The sequence below is a fragment of the Gossypium arboreum genome, chromosome 4 (assembly GCF_025698485.1).
Source record: "Gossypium arboreum isolate Shixiya-1 chromosome 4, ASM2569848v2, whole genome shotgun sequence".
NCBI classification, from domain to species: Eukaryota; Viridiplantae; Streptophyta; class Magnoliopsida; order Malvales; family Malvaceae; genus Gossypium; species Gossypium arboreum.
The window spans coordinates 58631476-58637641 of NC_069073.1; positions in this window are offsets into that span (position 1 = coordinate 58631476).

A 6166-nucleotide genomic window follows, 5' to 3' on the forward strand; every position below is an offset into this window, starting at 1 on the left:
TCGATAAAATTAGAAAATACGGGGCCAAAGAGTTTCGAGCTACCACTAGTGATGATGCTGAGAGGGTAGAGTTCTGGCTGGAGAATATGATAAAAGTATTTGATGAATTGTCATTGAATTCCGATGAATGCCTAAAGTGTGTCGTTTTGCTTTCGAGAGATACGGCCTATCATTGGTGGAAGACTTTGATATTAGTGGTTCTGAGGGAACGAGTTACTTGAGATTTCTTCTAAGCTGAATTCTGAAAGAAATACATTAGTTAGAGATTTATCGACCAAAAACATAAAGAGTTTCTTGAGCTTAAACAAGGTTGTGACAGCCCAAAATAGACCCTAGTCGGAAGGTGGTCTCGGGACCACAAAACCGAGGCATAAAAATAATTAAAAATTTATTTTGATGCCTATAATATGTGTGTGCTCATGTATGACATTTTATGATGATTGATTTAGTGTTATAAGGGTGAATTCCATAAGAAAGGACTTAGTAATGAACTTTGAAAGTATGATAGGAAATGTGTGATGACTAATTAAAGCATGCATGTAAAATAATGGACTTGCATGTCAAATTCCCCTTTATAGGTGGTGGCCGCCATGACAAGGAGGATGGGCTAAACATGTCATGAAACATGTTTTGTTGGTGCATTAGGGTGAAATAATAAACAAAGGTGTATGGGTGATAAAAAATGAAAAAAAAATGTGTGTGAGTGTGGTAATCCCCCATTGCCGTGAGTTGTAGAGAAGGAAAGAAAAAATTTTGTTCATCCTTTCTTTGAGCCAAAACTAAGGAAGAAGGAGGATTTTTGCTTCATGCTTGGTTTGGAAGAGATCTAGAAGGAGATTTGGCTAAGTTTGCATCAAGATTAAGGTATGTATGAGGTTGTGTTAGGAGTTTCATGCATGTTTTGGTTGCTAACTTGATGTGCATGTTAGCCATGGCTCAAATCTTTGTTAAGCCATGGAAATGATATTTGGCCAAAGTTGTTATGGTGATAAAGCCATTGCATGCTAAGTGTGAAGCTTGATGATGATGCATGCAATGATGGATTGTCTATCTTGAGTAAGATTTTGAGCTTTCTTTTTGTTTTATCATGATTGAAGTTGAAAAGGAGCATGATTGTCATATTCGGCCATGATGCATTCATGAGCATGGTTCATGCTTCTTGCATGTTAGTTAAAATTTGTGTTTTGGATGGCTATGGACACCTTGAAATTCGGCCATGCTCATATATGTATATATATGTTTGCACATGATGTTTTGGTTATGAAGGAAGTGATGAATAAGTTTGTTTAATGAAGAAGACGTTGAAGAATAATTGTGAAATTGTAAGCACATTCGGCCTAGCACACATATGAGTGCTTGATGCTATATTGTAAGTTTTGAGCTACAATATGCAAAGCATTAACTAGTAAAATGCATGCTGTTTTTGTGTGGTATTAAGTGCATAATTGGCCTCAACATGGACAAGTATATTCGGCCTTGGGTAGCCTATTGAAGGCCTTAGCTTTTCCTTGATGCTCGAATAAATTGTATTGAATTGCTTGATGTAGTATAAAATGTGCATGACCATTGTGTATTCAAGCTAAAGGGTGGCCATATGACCATTTAAATTCCTTGTCATATTCGCCATAAGCTAGCACAATGAGGTTTTGATAAATTGAATTTGTTTGAATTAGCTCAAGAGCTAAGAGGGCCACAATTGGACAAGGGGAAGGAAAAAGTAATCGAATAGCCGTAAAAGCCGTTCGACAACATCCGAGGTAAGTCCTCAAGAAGTGACCTTACTTGAATTATGTGGAATGAAATATGGATGTATTGATTATTGATTTATGTGTGTATGAGTATTCGAATGATACCCGGCTAAGTCCCGAAGGCGATTATGTTAGTGATTATAATTGTGTTTGAGCCTTAGTAACGAAAATAAATATGTATGTCCAATGATTATTGATGTATGTGTGCATGAGAAATTGAATGATATCCGGCTAAGCCCAAGACAATTATGCTGGAAATTATAACCGGGTTAAGACCAAGGCAATTGTGCTAGTGGCTACATCCGGCTAAGACCAAGGCATTCGTATGAGTCATTCTATCCGGGCTAAGACCAAGGCATTTGTGCAAATCGTGATATCCGGGTTAAGTCCCGTGAGGCCTTGGTGTGGGTTACCATAACCGGCTATGTCCCAAGACGATTGATCGAGTAGCGACATCCGGTTAAACTCGAAGGTATGTGATTTGAAAATTATAAGCTTGCTGGAAAATTTCAGCTAATGCACTTGTGAAATTTCCCAATGACAAGGTAAGTGCGGTGTGTGCTTTGCGCTAGGAGTAAGCGTGTGAATATCCGCTCCTATGATGGAACGAGTTATCGGCCTTAATGAAGCCGTTATTTGTGTATGAACATAAGAGTTGGGATGGTGAAGTAAGTATGATTATGTGAATGTGCATTAATGAAATGATGCATTTAACTATGTGAATGTATTGCTGTAATTAGAGTTGATTATATTCCTTGAGACTTACTAAGCATAAAATGCTTACTCCGCCGCTTTGGCTCTCGCTTTTCTAGATTTCGCCGATAGCAATCGGATTCGGGATCGTTGAAGTCAAGTCATCCACACTATCAAGCCCCCATTTTGGTATAAATTCTTGGTTGAACTTGAAATGGCATGTATAGGACTACCCTTGTTGGTTTAAAAATGTTATGATGTATATGTGTACGGCCATGCGAAAATGGCTCGTAATAGTGAAGTATCAACTTAGACTAATTGTGGTTTGTATGTATATATTTGGTGTCATGATGTGGCTATGGCTTGGAAATGGGAATGTTGGTCATATGATCAGCCATTGGCATGGTTAAAATGATCATATATGAACCTATGTATGGCAAGACTAGTTGGTTCATGGAGACTACCAAATAGGTAAGACCTACCTTAAAAACAGATGCTGCCAGCTGCAGTGACGTGAATGTGAAAATCATCAAAATTCGTAGGAATGGAATTAAATAGTGAATAAGCTATGTAAATGAACCTTGATGAGTCTATTTTCATATGGAAGAAACGAAATGGTCATAGGAGTTACATGTTAAGAGATATTAAAGCTATTGTGAGACAGGGCTAGAACGGTTTCTGGGTTCCCTGTCGCAACTTTAAAATTTACTATAAATTATCCAAAATAATTAGGAGACATACCTTATATGTACAGATTCCATTTTGAGTCTAGTTTTATTAGAAACAAACGGCACCAGCATTAAATCCCTGTACAGAGAGATATTCAAGTTATACCGCGCGAAGGTCAGAGCAGTCGATCCCTGTAACATGGGTGACTTTAACTAATAAACTGTACCAATTGGCCAGACCAAAATTCTAGAAATAAATCCATGGATGGATATATGAGTCTAAATTTAGGAAAATTTACGAAACCAGTTTCCGAGTTTTGAAACTCGAGATATGATTTTAAAGGCGACAGTGACGCAGTTTTCCAGCCTTACTGGAAATGTCAAATGGATGGGCAAAACAAGTGAACTTGGCTTGTTAACCCCTCGTGTCCGATAATCGGCGATGGTCTCGGGTTCGGGGTGTTACAATTTTATTGGTATCAGAGCCAGGTTTAGTCGATTCTAGGACTACCGTGAGGTGTTTGGGGTCTAGCTATACATGCCATTAAATGATGAATCGATAGTGTGGTGATTTCTGACAATTTGACTTTGAGTTTGTTTATAGCAATGGATCCCGATCCCAACCGAGCAATAGCTGATGATGTGGAGAGTGTGGCGCTGCTCCAAGACAAGGGACAGCGCCATGGACTCTCAACCTATGGCCAGCAATCCGAATGATGAGGCTAGGCAAGCCTTTTATAGTGTGATGAACGAATGGTTTAATCAATACATTCGAACTAACACGGCTGTCCCACAACCTCCATTCCCGACAAATGCAACCCCAAGACCTACAATACCTCCGTGAATCGACCAAATAAGGTCAAGTAAGCCCCAAGTCGATAGGATTCAAAACATGGGGCCACTGAATTTAAAGCTACGGATGATGATGATGCCGAACGAGCTGAATTTTGGTTAGATAACACTATCCGGTGCTTGATGAGCTATCCTGTACACCCGATGAGTGCTTAAAGTGTACCATCTCCTTGCTACGAGTCCACCTACTATTGGTGGAGTACTCGACTTGTGGTGCCTAGAGAGCAAGTGACTTGGGAATTCTTTCAAACCGAAGTTCAAAAAAGTATATCACCGAGATTCATCGACCAAAAGCGGAGGGAATTCCTTGATCTTAAGCAAGGTTCGATGTCGATTCATCGACTACGAATGAAAATTTGTGAGGCTCACCAGACGCGCGAGAATGCATTTCGTCCAAGTCATGTGTAAACGCTTCGAGGATGGGCTGAATGATGATGTAAGGATGTTTGTTGGCATCCTCGAGATACGAGAGTTCGTAGTACTTGTTGAGCGAGCTTGTAAAGTCAAGAGCTTAGAAAGGAGAAACAAAAGCTGATGTGGGAACCGGAGAATTCGAAGAGGTCCTCGGAAAGTCTCTTCAACAAGCATCAAGAGATTTCGAGATGATGCGAGCCGGTCTAGAGGCGTTTCGGGCTTTTCTAGACGAGGACGCGATCGACCCCCTGTGACCACACGAGTCACTTCGATCGCCAGTGGTGGAAATGATCGCCGATAGAGGGCGGAGTGTCCACATTGTGGCAAATGGCATTCGGGGAGCTGTTGGTTTCGTGATCGCTCCTGCTATAAGTGTGGATCGGCCGACCACTTTATGAAGGATTGCCCGAGGATGCTTGAACAGAATGTGAGTCAGAGTGGAAACCCGGTGCTACCATCGCCGAGGTAGGCCACCTAGAAATATGGGCAATGTCGTTGGCGGTCGAGAGGATCTAGAGATGCTACCATCGATCTCGAGGCTCGTGCTCTGCTAGGACTTATGCCATACGCGCACGCCGAGGATGCTGCCTCTCGGATGTTATTACCGGTACTTTCACTCTTTTCAATACAAATGTGATTGCTTTGATTGACCTGGTTCTACTCATTCATATATATGTGAAACCTTAGCATCCAAAGAAGACTTTGCCCATTGAGTCTCATCGAGTTTGTAATTCGGTGTCAAACCCTTGAGTCATTACGTGCTTGTCAACAAAGTGTGCAAGAAAAGTCCCCTAGTGTTCCGAGGTTCTTGTTTTCCGCGGACTTGATACTTTTGCCGCTCGATGAGTTCGACGTTATTCTTGGTTTGGATTGGTTGACCATGCACGATGCGGTTGTAAATTGCAAGAGCAAGACTATCGATTTGAGGTGCGTGAATAATGAAATAATTCGGGTTGAGTCTACGGACTTAAAGGGTTGCCACCGTAATATCGCCGATGTTGGCCCGAAATATGTAAGAAAAGGGTGCGAAGCGTACCTTGCGACGTGCTCGATGACAAGGAATCGAAAAGAAACCCGAATCTGCGGACCGTGGTTTGTGAATACCGGATGTTTTCCCAAGAATTGCCGGTTTACCACCTGCTCGGAAATAGAATTTGGCATCGAATTGGTACCGGTACCACTCCAATTTCGATAGCTCAGATCGTATGGCACCAACGGAATTAAAGGAGTTGGAAGCTCGGTTGCAAGAATTGGTGGATAGAGGTTTTGCTCGCCCGAGTTTTTCGCCTTGGGGTGCGCCGGTGTTGTTCGTGAAAAGAAGGATGGAACCATGCGGTTGTGCATCGATTATCGCCACTTAATAAAGCGACAATAAAGAACAAATATCTGCCACGTATCGATGACTTGTTCGATCAACTAAAGGGAGCCTCGGTGTTCTCGAAAATAGATTTGAGATCGGCTATTATCAATTGTGAATCCGAGATTGGACGCACTCCAAGACCGCCTTCGAACGAGATATGGTCACTATGAGTTCCTAGTGATGCCGTTTGGGCTCACTAATGCCCTCATGCGGTATTTATGGATTTAATGAATCGGATCTTTAGACCAGATTTGGATCGATTCGTAGTCGTGTTCATTGATGACATCTTGGTCTATTCAAGAAATGAGACCGAACATGCTGAACACCGCGTTAGTGCTGCAAATTTTACGGATAAGCAATTATATGCTAAGTTCAAGAAGTGTGAGTTCGGTTAAGAGAGGTTAGCTTCTTGGGTCATGTGGTATCTGATC